Source organism: Apodemus sylvaticus, chromosome 9 (assembly GCF_947179515.1).
Source record: "Apodemus sylvaticus chromosome 9, mApoSyl1.1, whole genome shotgun sequence".
NCBI classification, from domain to species: domain Eukaryota; kingdom Metazoa; phylum Chordata; class Mammalia; order Rodentia; family Muridae; genus Apodemus; species Apodemus sylvaticus.
The window spans coordinates 59,870,181-59,885,688 of record NC_067480.1 but is presented as its reverse complement, the minus strand read 5'-3'; the positions used below and the strand labels follow the sequence as shown (position 1 = coordinate 59,885,688).

General features: G+C 40.3%; 1 protein-coding gene and 1 long non-coding RNA gene across 9 annotated transcripts in view; one reads left to right on the top strand and one right to left on the bottom strand.

Annotated features, from left to right (window-relative positions):
- Positions 1-1,336: 1,336 nt before the first annotated feature.
- Slc39a10 (solute carrier family 39 member 10) overlaps positions 1,337-15,508 on the top strand; it is a 47,505-nt gene continuing 33,333 nt past the window's right edge. Inside the window, exons 1-4 of one of the 8 annotated variants that reach the window (XM_052192386.1) lie at positions 1,337-1,505; positions 4,663-4,743; positions 12,619-12,742; positions 13,132-13,274. The gene's annotated coding sequence lies outside the window, so the exon portion shown is untranslated. Of the gene's footprint in view, positions 1,506-1,538; positions 2,388-4,662; positions 4,744-12,618; positions 12,743-13,131; positions 13,275-15,508 lie in introns of those variants that run through there. The other 7 variants (XM_052192390.1, XM_052192389.1, XM_052192387.1 and 4 more) reach the window with 7 other exon arrangements.
- Positions 6,211-13,336, bottom strand: LOC127692234 (uncharacterized). The gene is made up of 3 exons (XR_007979429.1): positions 13,260-13,336; positions 7,627-7,680; positions 6,211-6,392 (listed from the first exon to the last, which is right to left on the bottom strand). It is a non-coding gene; the product is annotated as an uncharacterized LOC127692234 (long non-coding RNA).

Genomic DNA, 15,508 nt, shown 5'->3' with positions numbered 1-15,508 from the left:
GAATAGGAGAAGCTCAGCGTGCTTTTAGCCAGACATTTATTAAGCGCCTGGAAGATGTTCCGTATACAGGGAGAAAACAAAAGGCAAAACAGCTTCTTTCATGGAGTTCGAGTCTGCCAGACAGGCCACGTAGCCATGCTGAATAGGTTTGGCTCTCTATGCCCCTCCTCGGTTCTCTCAGGCAAGTTACTTATTTCCTATGACTTTATTTCCTGGGTAATCATTCTTCAGTCTGTTAGGAGTATTAAATTAATCCACACGCAAAGCATGTTGGAGGTACCTGACACATAGAGCTGGCAATTACTACTGCTCAGAGTTATATATGCACTCTGCCGATCCATAAAGCAACCCCGGAATTCACTTTCACTAGTAAGGACGCTCCGCTTGAATACAGAAACACGGGCATCTGGGCAGAATACAAATAAGCCTAGACATGAATTAAGAGCCAGGAAGCAGAGTAATGAATAATGAAGCAAAGGGTTTGCCGAGCCTCCTTTTAAGAAAATTGTGGGTTGTTAGTTGCTTAAGAGGGGAGGAGGCCATTGAGGATGGCGGTGTGAGCAAAGGGATACAAGAATCGGCAGGATGTAAGCATGAGTCCACCGGTGTCGCTGGGCAGATCTGGGTCTTGCCTAGGGGTGTAAAACCGTTCCAGTAGTAGTTAAGGTGGTGGGAAGTCCTTGGATGGGTACCCAAAGCTACCAGAATTACGCGACACTTTTAAACTCGACTCCTTTCTGTTTGGGAAGACCCACTGTAAGCGCTCTTTAAATGGGGGTGCGGTGGGGGGAGTTATGCAAAACACTTTGCACATAGCACTAAAGTTTTTAGTTTTGCCCAAAGACTGGCACGGTGGCTGGGAGGGGGGTGGAGTTAATTTAGAGTTAGATGTCTAACCCGCGTACGAATCAGTAGTCCTAATTGATCACTCCGAAGCTCTGGTCTAGGACGCTCGTTCTCAGGGCTTCTCGGCTCATCCGCTAGTCCAAGGCCTCAGCAACCGACGTGCCAGGCCAGTCGAGGCGACCAAGGCCACTCCACGCATGCGTTAGAAGCCGCCCCAACTCCCCCCAGGAGTCCTTTCTCAGAACAAAACTAGCGCGGAGCTACAGAGCTCCGCAATTTGCGTAGATCTAATTTCTTCCAGTTCCGCCTGTCTATGTAGCTCCCGCCGCTGCCGCGGCTCCCCCTACGCCAGGCGCGTCCGCGAAGTGAATGGCTGGGCGCTGCGGGTGCGCCGCCGGCGTAGCGCTGAGCAAGCCGAGGTGCGGCTGCGCAGGGCGCCGGAGCGGGCCGGGTGCGCCACTGGCGTAGCACTGAGGCGGCCAGGGTGCGGCTGCGCAGGGAGCCAGAGCAGGCTGAGTGCGCCGCCGGCGTAGAGCGCCGGCTCGCGCGCTAGGCTCCGGGACGCAGATAGCGCAGGTGGCTTTGGAGAATACACGACTGGGTGCAGCCGGGGTTTGGTACCGAGCGGAGAGGAGATGCACACGGCACTCGAGTGTGAGGTAACTATAAAACCCCGATTTGTTTACATTCCCTCCCCCAGAACCGGCCCCGTGCGCGGCGGAGCCTGGGAGTCCCGGGACGGCAGGGGAGGCCGGGCGGCCGGGCTGGGGCTGGTACGGGGGCCTCCGGACTGGGGCGCCGGTGTTCGCTGTTGCTGCAGGCAGTGGCGGCGAGCAGGAGATCGGCGCGTGGGGCTGGGGCCAGCCGAGTACACCGCGGGCGGCGGTGGGGACCCGCGCCCCTCGGCCTGCTGCGGGACCGCGGGGCGGGCGGCGCCGGTTGAGGGCTGCGCGGGCTTCCCGCGGCCGCTCTGCGGGGACCCGGGACCCGAGGCAGGTCCCAGGGGCTCGTCTGCGGGGGGGTAACGGACGGCGGCCGCTCAGCTCCTAGCCAACCGAAAAGGCTCGGAGGGGCGCGCGGGAGCTGTGGCGTAGCCCACGGTTCCCGGAGCCGGGTCGTGAGGCGACCGTGGCTCGGCCGCGGGCTTTGTTCCCGGGCAGCCGGGTGCAGGGTGGCGTGGGCGCGGTTGGGAGCGGAGGGAAGTGGCGGGCCCACTGCGGGGTCCGCATCCGCTCCACGCTTCGCTCCTCCCTTGGGGGGTCTTCGGAACTCCCCAGCCTGCCGAGGCGTCGGCTGGCGTGACGTGGAAGGGCTTCCTGCGGCTTCAGAGAAGACGAGTTCACGTGGGAGCCTGTCCACATGGGCCGAGTTTAAGGAGCTGGGCACGTGGAAGAGATCTCACCGCAGGACGCCCCGCCACCGATTTGGAAGGGTCCTTCACCCAAGTGTCTGCTCCAAGTGACACACAAAGCATGAGTTAAAAGACAGTACAACCCACCGTCTTCTAGAAACTTACATTTATGTCTCCATTGTTAAGTGCGGTAACTAGCGGGTGACAGGTTTCTTGTATATTTTCTTTTCTGGATGTGTAGCTAATGATACTTAAGAAACAGTAATACAAGAGCTGGAGGCTTAGAATTGTAACAGTGCAGATAGGAAGCCTATACAAAGCAAAACTGCTGTGAACAGAGTAATGTTAGGATTCCCCTAATCCACAAGTATTTGAGTACCTTGTGAGTCATTTCTCCTGGACCTTGGGAATCCATCCCACACACACCACTTCCTGTGTGCGTTGGACGTTACACTAGGAAGAAAGACATGTCAGTGATAAATGCTGTGAGGGAAATAAAGTGTGCTGGTGGGCATTTTTAACATTTTGTGTTCTAGACTAAAGGGTTTTAGATTGTGACTATAGATCAGTAAGGATACATATCTATAGTTCAGTTACAATGAAACAGTTACGGGAAACTGATTGTGATGGAGTAATCCATACTTTAATAAAACATTAAATATCAGTGGTACTGGCCTGCCTAACAATGACCACCAACTTCAAACTATCAAGGACTAAAAATTATACTTCAAGGATTTGTTTAAAGTGTTTTGTATTATTGTAATTTTTGGCCTGTATTCAGGAAATTACTTCCTCACTAGAAAGTAACTGAATTTCAGTGGTTGTAATCTCTCCCCAAATTGACGAAGCTGAATTCTATCAATTAATCATGGTTCGGAACCCATGTGCAAGAATGAGTGGTTTTGGTGCTGCTTTAAAAGAGGTGGCAAAGGCGATTTCTCAGATGATATCTAAAGGCACAGATCTATAAACCCAGCTAGTTGGGGGACTGAGGAAGGAAGCTGGCAAGGTTGAGTCCTGAAGCTTGTCTGTCTTTCCTTTCCTTTCCTTTCCTTTTCCTTTTCCTTTTCCTTTTCCTTTTCCTTTTCCTCTCTCTCTCTCTCTCTCTCTCTCTCTCTCTCTCTCTCTCTCTTTCTCTTCCTTCTCTTTCTTCTCTTCCTTCTCTTCTCTTCCTTCTTTAATGTGAGTACACAGTAGCTTTCTTCAGACACTCCAAAAGAGGGCACCAGATCTCATTACAGATGGTTGTGAGCCACCATGTGGTTGCTGGGATGTGAACTCAGTAGAAGAACAGTCAATGCTCTTAACCGCTGAGCCATCTCTCCAGCCTCCCCATTTTATTTATTTATTTTCCATTCATTTACCTGGAGCTTGACTTAAAAGTTAACTAAGATAGCTCAGTGGTAGGAACCTTCCCTAGGGTTTGCACAAATCTAGGCTCAGTAGAACTACAGATAATGGACACGTGTGTGGACATGTGTCATGAGCTGTGCAGGTGAATACCTTCTCTCTGAAATGTTCAGACCCAGAAGCGTTTCCAGCTTTTGTTTGTGAATTGGGAGATATTTGGATATATTAAATAGTGGAGAGTTTCTTAGGCTAGGGCACAATTCTAAACATGAATTCAACTTTTGTATAAGCCAGTGTACTTATATTGAAGGTAATTTTACAACCTTCTCCCTAAAGTTGGAGTTTGACTGAGACCTATCCAGACACAATCGGTATATGTTAGATCCCAGAACATTGTAGATTTGGTAACAGCATCTCCGATTTTATTACAAGGTGCAGCCTGCATTAGGTCCTCCTTTTACAGCCTATAGCCCACCGATAGCTTGTAATCCACCACCCTCTGCCCACCCTTTGTCCAGACTTTTGTTTTTTCTTGATGCCTTCCCTCTGTAGCTCTTGCGTGCCTGCAACTCAGGACCCCCTTCCTCAGTCCTTGGAGCCACAGTTGGCTCTCATCAGATTTTCAATGTTTACCACACAAGCATTGCTCTAGGAAACCTAAGTGATAAGTGGTGTGTATGTCTGTTGTCCCTACAAAACCCCAGTTATTGAGCAGTATTGGGATGAATTTAGGGATTTGGAGTGAAGTTAAAGATTCAAAAACTGCATATACTATTAACTAACTTGCTTACCTTTGCCAGTTGCTTTGGACTGGAAGTATTATAAAACCTATTTTAGAAATTTAATACAGCCTTTAATGATGTTGAACCAAATAGCTATTCTAACTTTTTCTACATCCAAACTTTTCTGTGATAATTGAATTTACTCTCTTTTTGTTTTGCCCGATAATTGATTAACCCCAGGATGATACTTTATGGTTTCTGCTCCTTGGGCCTTTGGGAGGATATACCTTTTAAATCCGTAACTCATATGTAATAGCTGATAACTGTAGATTTGCTTTTTTGTCTCACATTTATTCTGTACTTACCTGTGTATGTTTTGGTTTCTTTACAAAGCCAGATTTCTGAAGCCTATACCCCACAGCCTTTTGTCACAAAGCATCCCTGTGCCATGACACATTCCGTAACTGCACGTAGGTAGGTAGCTTTTCTGTTGGTTTTAAATTCAGTAGTGCCTGCCTCAGGAGTGGAAGTGCTGAGTTTTGTATCAAAAGGACTTTGTCACTAATACTTTAAGCCAATATTAGATAAAGTAGACTACTGAAACTGTTAAGAGAAGTGGAGGCAGTCAAAGCAGCTTTTTATCACAATATTTAATTTTAAGCCATCTTTCATTATCATGTAATTCAGATTAAAAATATACAGAAGGCTGGGGGTGTTTCTTAGCAGATGAACTTCCGTCGTGACTTCCTGGGTTCTCTCTAGCCCTATAGCAAAATGAGTGAATACAGTCTCATATCCTCTTTCCCTGTCTTTGTTGTCTGTCTGTGAGTTGATTGCCTGGTACAATCCTCAACAGTTTGCTGCCCCCTAGTGTTTGGTTTACTTTGAAGTTTCTTGGCACCTGTCCTTAGTACTAAAATTAGACTGCATTCCCATGGATGCTATGGCTTTCCACTAGCTGATCACTGCTGCCAATAAGAACATGTAGCTATTTTTTTTAAAAAAACTGATTGTGATTTCATTTAGTCCCCAGTTTTCCAAATACGAGGAAAAAGTTGGATAGACTGAGAATCAAGGTACCTTCCAAAAGAATGTGTTGGCTATTTTTGTTTTTAATTGCAAAAGCAATTGTTAAAATTAAGTAACTGTTTGATGTTAGCTTTGTATATGAACAGTTTTCTTTATTTAATCTGGGCTTCTTGTCTTGAAAAGGGTGATAAACTTTCTGGCTTAATTTGTCCCATGTAACTTTATGTTGCGCTAATAATAAAGTTTGAAAATGTCAAATTCACATGATGACTTTGTTTTAAAAATTAATTTTTGAAAAAAAGAAAATCTCTAGGTTCTTATCATTACCATTAGAGTTCTTCATCTTTTATGGTTTCAGATATTGCCAATTATCAGTTTTCTAAAATATTTTTTTTTAAAGATTTATTTATTATATGTGAGTACACTGTAGCTGTCTTCAGACACACCAGAAGAGGGCATCAGATCTCATTACAGATGGTTGGGAGCCACCATGTGGTTGCTGAGATTTGAACTCAGGACCTTTGGAAGAGCAGTCAGCCCTCTTAACCACTGAGCCATCTCTCCAGCCCAAATATTTGTTTTTATAAGATCTGTGATTGGGCCACAGTCATGCTTAGATTTTTCTGAAATAAGAAAATATTTTAATTCTCAGTTAAAACATACTGGGACATTTAAGAGTGTGTTCAATAGGTATAAAGCTGAAATGAGAAGGTTTGAATAGCAGCGAGGTTACTGAAAGCATTCCCAGCTCATTCTGTAGCTCATCTGTAGTATTTAGAAATGTTATCATTGTATTCTATACTGTCACATAACAGTATAGAAGCTTATTTTCATAATCATTTTTGATAGAACAAACTCAGGAATATAGGCTACTCAGATACAGGGACTGGGTACTTAATGAACTTTTTATTGTTAAAAAATGTTCTAACAGGATATTAACAGTAGCTACAGGTTTATTCAAATGTACAGATAACCTCTTGTTCCAGTACAGGTGGCTTGGTTTATTTTTTTCCTTTTTCTTTCTCTTTTCTTCTTTGCTTTATGGTGATGGTGGTTTTTCTATTTTTTTGTTCTTTTCTTGGTTAATTGGTTATCTAAAAATTAATAGTAGAAGATTTTATAATTACCCACTTTCATAAGCACACTTTATAACCCCTTTAAAAGATATTTTGCCATTGAAAGAAAGGGAAATATCAGCTAATAGTCCTTGAATTAACATTTCAACAGCTATAATTTTGTTCTTAATTTACATTCAACTTTTAGAGAGAGCCAGCTCATTGCACAAGCTTTTAGGGATGAGATATTATTCAGAATGTTGTAGACCATCCTTATTGGCCAGAGTGTTACAAGAATTGCTGAGAATGTTAGCAGAGGCCGGTCTTCATTCTTATTCATACGAGACTTTTCAGGATCAATGTAGGATTCAGGCTGATTTTCATTTAATATCGGAGTTAGAAAATCTCAGTTGCAGTGAGGTAATAAAGATCTGTATCCTACTATGCTGTTTGATGTCTTAACAAGACATTTCAGATGGGACTTTTAACAAATCCAGAGTATTTGTGAATTCACTGTCACATAGTTCGTGAACTTTGACTTTTAAAATAGTTTCTCCTGAATTAGTTTCTAATTTGCTTTCTGGAGTGTGTGTCTTTATGTGGGCTAAATTTGGGCAGTAATGAGACAAATCTTTAGTGAACTGTCCCTGGATGTGGCTTGCTCATTCTTGTCTCATCTGCATGGCTGCAGATGTAGAGGCGTCTGACTGAGATGGTGGGGACAGCAGTGGGGACAGCAGGCACTCAGTCTGCAGCTTTATCTGACTAGTCCGTGGATCCATTCGGAGCACTCCATTGCAGTTCTGCCTGTTGCTCTTCAGGATCTCCTGGTAGAATACTTGATTAGTAAAGCATTCGTCCAGATGATAACGCATAGCATAGCTAACTGAGAAGCTTTGAGAACTCCCCCTTTGCATTTTCTACAGGAGAAATGGCACCTCTCTTATGTTTGGAGGGAAGGTGTGCTGGCTTGTCCTGGAGGCCTGGGATGGGACCCCACTTGTCACCACCCTAGGTTTCTACATTCCCCATGTCTCCTAGTCTCATTTCTCTAATGCAGAAGTTGAATGTGTCCTCCTTGTAACTTCTTTAGAGCAGAAAATACATTTTCTTTGTTTTTGATGCCTTCTTTTTGCCTCTGTTTCCATTCCTCCTATTTCCTGTTTTACCTTTCCCCTCTTCATTAAGCACCTCATAGTTGTATATACACAGGCTGGTGAGCACATATTCAGATCTGTTAGCTCTGAATACTCCGTACTGAAGATTCTCTTACCTGTGAAGACACATACTGTCCACTATGTTAGACACAATCTCTTTATGAAGGAGGCTGTGAAAGATCAGGTAGATGCCATTAGTGATTTCTTCCTATGCTGTAAAATGATTTCAGTAAAACAACATAATAGAATTGTATATCACATAACTGTAAAGCCTCATATAATTTTAACAGTATATATAAAGCATAAAGTATTTAGCATACATGTGGTATGTGAATGGATATATATATATACATACATATATACTGTTAAGTATATATACATATAAATATGTAGTATACATTATAGTTTATATAGTATATATTTTATGTATGCATATATAGTGTGTATAACATACATTATATAAGATATATATTTATACACACACATATAAGTAGTAGTCTTTTCCTGTAAACCATTTTTGATAACTTTTTAATGCTTGGAATATTTTTGTTTTTAATATTTTTTTTTTAAATTAGGATATTCTCAAGTGAGTAATTGAATGTACATTAGCAGTGTACTACAAGCAGCTCAGTTTCTGTAGAGATATAGTAGTCATCTGGAACAAGATAGGGAGCTTCATATTAGATTTTATACTTTTACTGTCTGATACAGTTCTATGCACTTACCACCAAATCAAAAGTTCATAACAATTAAAAAGAATAAAACAATGAACTTTCTACCCCTTTTCCTAACGTGTTTATTACGTGCATTCTGTCCTTGTTGATTGCCTTTTTGCTTGCTGTTTGTGGTAAGATCCGATCTAGAGCCTTGAGCATACTGTGAAAGTGCTGTACCACTCAGCTACATCCCCAGACGCTTAGATCCTTGCTCGAGGCAGGGTCTCACTGTGTAGTCTAAGCTGACCTGGAATTTTCTAGATATTCCAGGCTGGCTTTGAACTCATAATCCTTTTATTTTGGCATCCTGAGTGTTGGGATTTACAGATCTGAAAGCTTTTTCCTAAAAAGGAAATGGATATCAAGAGATCCTAGTATTTTAGAGGTACTGCTGTTTTTAACTATGCTTGTAAGCTTATATATTAAATATGGTGAGGGGGGAAAATTTGTATTTAAGAATCATATGAGAAATTCCAAAATCTTCATAGGCATGATTGCTTATATATGGAATTATCAATAATGACAATTAAATAGTGACATTGAAAAATCACCATAATAGTTATCGAAAAACTATGTTGATACAACTGTTGGCAAGTCAGGAATAACTGAAAAATATGAGGCAGGCCCTTGGACTAATTGCAAAGGGAGCAGAACTGTTAAATGAGAAGGATGTAATTATACTCTAGATGGCAATGCGGCAAAGCTGAGCCTTGGATTTCTCTGTTAAATAATTTGAGTGTAAAACTAAGCTGTGTTCAAATTTTGTGATCATTCCTCATCTTGGAATTAATTATAGGCAAGTATCCAGAAATAATGGTGTAAATTAGAATTAAGGTATATATTGTTAAAACTACGCAAATGCTTATGACGTTCTAGACTGGCGTGATTTTCTTCTACATAAGCCTTGGCTTTTATTGATTCATTAGCTAAATATTTTTAAATTTCATTGACTTTGAGGATTTTCTCAGTGTACTTACCACTCTTCCCACCTTTCTGGTTCCTGTACTACTACTACTTACTTAGTAATCTTGGTTTAGTACTTTACTTAGTGTTATGTTTTTATGATTTAAATGTTACTACAATTGATCCATTGTAGGAAACAATTACTTTTTTTCCTGCAGTACTTTCTTTTCTTATATTTTCCTTAGATGTCATCCTTGTCACTTCTTTTCTCCTAGATATTAAAATCCAAATCTGCTCTGTGCTTTGGAATGTAGTTACAAGAGGGAAATGAATTTCTTTAAGTCTTTGTGTGGGAATTTAGACCGTTTTCTTATATGTTAGAAATGATTAAGCCTGGAAGTGTGTTATTGGGTTGGTAATTTAGATTCCATTTTTGTACAAGATTGCTAAATGATTGAACTGAGTCAATTCACTTTGTTCGACAATTAGAAGACCCTAGTGGCTCAAAGTGAAAATTACTTAGCCCCCGATTTTCCCAGTAGAGCAGTAGCCTCTGTGTTGTCAGCAGCATCAGAACATCCTCTAGTGTTTGAAAAGCGTTGCCCTGGGATCCGTAGTCATTGCCCTAACTCTGCCCTCGTAAGGATCATTTTAACTGGCAGTTCTTGTGAGTGGCAGGATGGTGCAACATCAGGGAAGTGTGACTGATACCATGGTGAAAAGGAAAGATACAGAGGGAAAGCAAAAGAGGGTCCATGGGGAAGTCATTGGCAGTACTAGTTCCAAGGATAAAGGCATCTCTTCCTCATGATGAGCGATTTTGTAAGGAAGGCTGTGTTTGCAGGGAACAAAAAGGCGTCGAAGCCTTTACTGAAGAGTAACAAAAGCCATACATTTCAGGAGCTTTAAAGGCATTTCAGTAATTACTGACTGGAAGGCATCTTATCCAGGGAGCTTTTGCTCATTTTAGGTATTCCTTGTATCTATAAGTAGAAAAGACTAGCAAAAACTAGTGTTATCTTCCTACTATATGCTTCAGGGTGCCTGTAACAAAAGATTAAAGTGCAGAAATAAAAGTAGTTGTACAGATACTTAATAAACTAAATGTACATTAGTGAATATAAGAATACAATATTGGGGTAATATGCTGTTTATTGTAGTTTTGTTGGATGTTTTTAATGGGGTATCTTAATTCAAGACATAGATGTTTAAGGTCTATTTTTTAAATCATAGAGAAGTCAAACACTGAATTATACTCTTGCTCGGTGAACACATCTACCATTGTCATGTAAATGAATCTCCTGGAAAGGTTAAGAGATTGTCTTGTTGTGTTTAATTTAGTTATTGAAAGTTTGATTGGCATTCCAAACTGTGAGCATGGCTTTGGGAGGTTAGCTAGCTGGTCGCAGGGAAGCAAACCACTGTACTGCTGGAGGATTCTGTCTTCTTCTGAGAGCTCCCTGCTGCAGTGCTGTGTCCTTAAATAACTGCATTGTTTGGATGAGTCTATCCTACTTTTGCTGACATTGAATGACCCTGATTCCTCTTAGCTGTGGTTTTGCTAGTTGGTAACATTTTGATAACAGTCTTTTAAGCTATGACAAAGGGTCTTTTCTCACCAGTTTTGTACTTTGTATAATTTTAAGTCAAACATTAACCATATCACATCTAATAATGGTAATGTCTTACATTGGTAAGACATTGCTAATTGCTTTCCAGAGCAGTTTTGGATGCATTATGTTAGTTTTCTTGGTAGATAAGCATAGATGCTATGGACTTCATTTTGCTGAGGACAGTCAGTGGCAGTGATATGGTAAATAAGAAAGTGTTTTTGATTTCTGGTCCGCAATGCTTTGTATAAGATGATGCATCTAGTGAGTGCTAAGGAATGAGGATGAAGTCTAAGTAATACTTGCACATAAGGAACATGTAAATAATGCGACATCGGAAGATAAAAATGTAAGCTTTTACCACTCAAAAATATATGAATTTTTATTTTGTCTTGTTCTTGGCTAACTATAAAACAAGTAAATGTCAGTAGCCCCATGTTGTAAGTGCTAAGAATTAAAAGATGTTACTATTTCCTGAAGGGCTCATGACTAATAAGGCAGTCTGTCTTTAACACATGTTTTAAAAAGTTTAATTATAAATTTACTTTTATATGTGCGTGTACATGGAGATGAGGGGGGCACCTGGTACACAGTACATGTGTAGAAGTTATAGGACAGCTTTGCAGAGCCGGCTCTCTTGCAGGTTCTGAGAGTCAAACTAGGCTAAGGAGGCTTTTGCAGAAGCCTTTGCTCCTGCCTCACTGGCCCTTCTAGCAGACCTGACTATATAAGCTGACCCCTCCCACGCCTCACCTTTTCTGCTCATACTGTTTTGATCAAAAGAGGGAACCTACTTGTGTTTTCCTGAAGAAGTGCTGTGATGAAACTTTTTAAAATGTTCATTTAAAAATTTTTAACTGTGGGTTCATTTTGTGAATGGATTTTCACATGTTTACTAACAGTATTATATACTTATAGAATCCCAACTGAGCAGTTTAGTGTTTCTTTTCGAATTTCTACCTCCTTGCCTTTCAAAATAACAATGAAGAACATCTAAATGGTTAGCATAATGAACTTATAATACTTGCTTGTTAGTATTTATTACATGTGTGTCTATGAGAGAGAATTTGGATGAGGTATTGTATTCTTCAAAAATACACTCTAAAATGCTTTTTGTACCTCTTTTTTAATTTTTAAAAATGAAATAATTAGGTGATAGATATAGTTTATATCTAGTTGATTGCCCTTTCTAGAAACCTAGTGCTGGAAATAGGATTTATTAGTATCTGCTAGTATTTTTTTTTCCTGTGTCACATTAGTATCTAATTAAATAATGACTTTGGTTTTTTTTTATATTGTTTATATTGGCTAAATGTTATTACATGATTTCTTTTCCCTTTAAAATAGGCTTTATCATGTATTAGATGAGTCACTTTCCTAGTGTCCCATCTACATTCTGGTTATGGTGTGTGAAATACAATTATATGGTAAAAAGAGGCCCTGACTGACTGGTGAGGTTAGTGCTGCAGTCTTGAAATCTCACCTTAAATGGAGGGTCTACCTTCAGGGTTAACGATTCTCTAGGGCATTTTATCTTTTATTTTGTATATTTACATGTATTTGTGTAGAATAAAATATCTATCAGATATGTGTAGAATGTCTATCAGAAAGTTTGTAATAATAGCAATTAATGCATAAGATATTGTGCACTATTTGCCTGAAAAATTAAAGTGTATAATCTGACATTATATAGTTAAAAAAAAAAAACTCAATAGAATCACTAATTGAACAATTTTGTAAGCCTTTATGGAAGAATGTCTTATCAAATGTCTCAAGCTTTCTGTAAATTGACAAGATTCATCTTTACTGTGTATGTATTTTGATTGATGTTTGCACTGTTAACTGGGCAAGTCAGGCCAATTAACATTGTTCTTTACAGTGAGAAAGAACTCCTGGAAGCACAAAGCACTCGCGTGTGCCTGGCTCAGGGTCTGCCCGATCCACCTGTGTCCTTTCAGCTGTAGTGCACGTGTTGCTGACCTGAGCACCCGGCTTGATTTCCTGTAAGGATCTGGGTAGAATTTCTCTTAACAACAATGTATTCTGTTAAGCAAGACAAATCATACCTTTTCCTTAAACTCTGATTAAAAGTGTTTTTGGGTTGGGTTTTTTTTTTTGTATTTTTTTGTAAGAGTGCATGTAAATGTGACAGTCAAATATCTTTTATAGCTTTAACATTTATTCATATCAGTCTCTTGGTTTTGAACATGGCCTGAGATTATGTAAGAGCACTGGGGAAAGCTGACTGGAAGGTGTTGTGGGAATAGAGGAGCTGTCTTTATAACTGCTGGATTTTAAACTATTTCAGAGTAAATTAAAAAAAAATTTATCTGTGCAAACTGTTTCTAATTTTTTGTTTTGTTTCGTTTTTTGGTTTTTGGGTTTGATTCAGAGTTGAAGTTTATATTCTTTGGACAGTCGTTAAATCGTAAGCATTGGTTGAATGACAACACTCTTGTAAGGGACGTATCCATGGCTAAGTGTAAAAGTCATCTGTTCTCATGAAGTGAAAATACTCACGTGGCCAGCACCCAGGTAAAGACAACTTAATGATCCAGAGTTGGATATAGCCAAAGTGTGACCGCAGCTGTCCTGTAGAGTTTGGAGAATAAGTACACAAGGACATTAATGAACTTCATGTCTTTTCCTTTTCATCCAAAGAAATTGTTTTGGATTATTGTAATTGCATAATGATAAAATTTCCTCATTATAAATTAACCTTCTTAATTAGAAATTATACAAGTATGGAATATTTAAGCTTTGGACTGTGATGCTGTATGCCAAAGCAACAGTGAAACATGACCACACGTTTAAGGTGACAGCTGCTAGGTAATTCATTGTCGGAGCTCATTCTTCTTTTTCTGGGGCAGTAGGATTATATATGTCTGCAGAGCTAGCAGAAGTCTTGCCAGCCAAAAACTATCCCTAATTATAAAAGTAACACTCCCAATATATAAAACCTGAGGAACTCTAAAACAGAGACACAGTGGACTATGTTTTAGTGTACAGCCCAGGCCTCTGAAGGTGGACTTGTATATTTAAGGTGGAGTAGTATATCAGCTTGCCTGACCTTTCCTACATTCTTTTTCCTACCCTACAGATGATCTTTGGGAATTAAAAGAGTCTCAACTTGCATGGAATTCCTAGGGAGTTTCATAAATTATAGGTGCAGCTGGATTTCCCAGCCTCGTGTCCAGGCAGGTGGCTGTTTTCAGGTGGAGAGGGAGAGAAGTACAGTATCTGCTTCCCCAGCTGTGAGAGTGGATTTCTCAACCTGCTGGTTTCTTTTTTGTCTCTTTCCATTGTCTGAGGAAGCATCCGTCCATGGAAGGTCGATGTTTGTGAATAAGCACCGCAGAAGCCCTGACAACTGGGCTAGTCATAGGCAGTGGGACACAGAAAGGCACTGTTGGTTCCTTTTGAGAAAGGCTCTCTGCAGAGCTTCTGAGCCTGGTCAGAGGAGTGCTTCCAGCCCATCTGCAGCCATAGCACTGAAGCTGCTCTTGGGTCACTTATGTTCTTACCTGTTTTTCTCTCTTGAGTGTAGTAATTAAGAGACTCAGGATTAGAATCTTTGCGATACATTGAACTCTTTACACAGGTGTAAAGAACAGTGACAGGTGCCAGTATAAATCTCATGTATACTTCGAAAATACACTTATTACCACTGGTTCCTGTTCATCGAACAGTGAGAAAATACGCATTAAAGAAACCTGTGATATTTGTGTATCAGGCGAGTGGATAAACTCAGACCATCACCTTATGCCAACATCTCAGTGGAGACAAGAGGTACCTGCAGGGAGTGTACGGACAGAGAGGAATGGGAATCTTCTGCTTAATAATGATCGCTAGAAATCGTCCATTGCCTTTCATTTTCATTAGTGTACAAGTAAAATTAATTTGATTTTTATCCAGGCCAAACATTTTATCTCTGAATTATTCTCTTGAACATTTCAGTGCTTATAAAATAAAGACAAAACCCATATGGTTATAGAAGTAGTGTCTTCATTGGTCTCCATGAGCTACTGTTTCCTCAGAATTCATTCTCTTTTGAATACTGAAATGCCTTGGTTGGGGAAAAGCCGTACGAAATAAAAAGAAGGATTTCTTTTGATACACAGGCCGGGGAGCCTGTTGCTTTGATTAGCATGCCCCCTACCACAACACACCTCTGCTGCTCATCCTGTTGTGTTTGAGAAGTTGACATTTTATCCCTCCTTTTCATGGACTATTTAACTTTAATTCTAAATTGCATGGCATTTTCTTTAATCCACAATTGGTTATTACTACTTAGATGTAGTCAGATACCCAGAGTTGACATCCTGATCTTGCTAATTTTCAGTGAGTCCTTATATTGCTCTCCTAAGGCTTCTGTAACAGAATGCCTAAAATTCATGATTTCACCAACAGTGCTTTACTGTCCTACATCCCTGGAGGCTAAGTAAGTCTGAACCCAGGAGTCAGACACAGGCTCTCAGAAAAATTTAAGGGAGAATCCTTAATTCCCTCACTGCCTTTTCCTTGTTTCTGGTGGTTTCCAACTCTGTGACTTCTAGTCACATCACTAAATTAAACATCTTTAATAGTGATTTTATTAATGAGACTAAGAAATTGAAGTGTTTGGATTAAAAGTCAAATCTTATTGTAGCGTTGGAATGAATACAGTTTGTAGATTGTAAAAATTCTTAACTGCATGTGTCACAGATAATTCAACCTGATATATTCAGATAATTATAACCTTTGGTTGACTACAGTATCTAGGAGTGTTT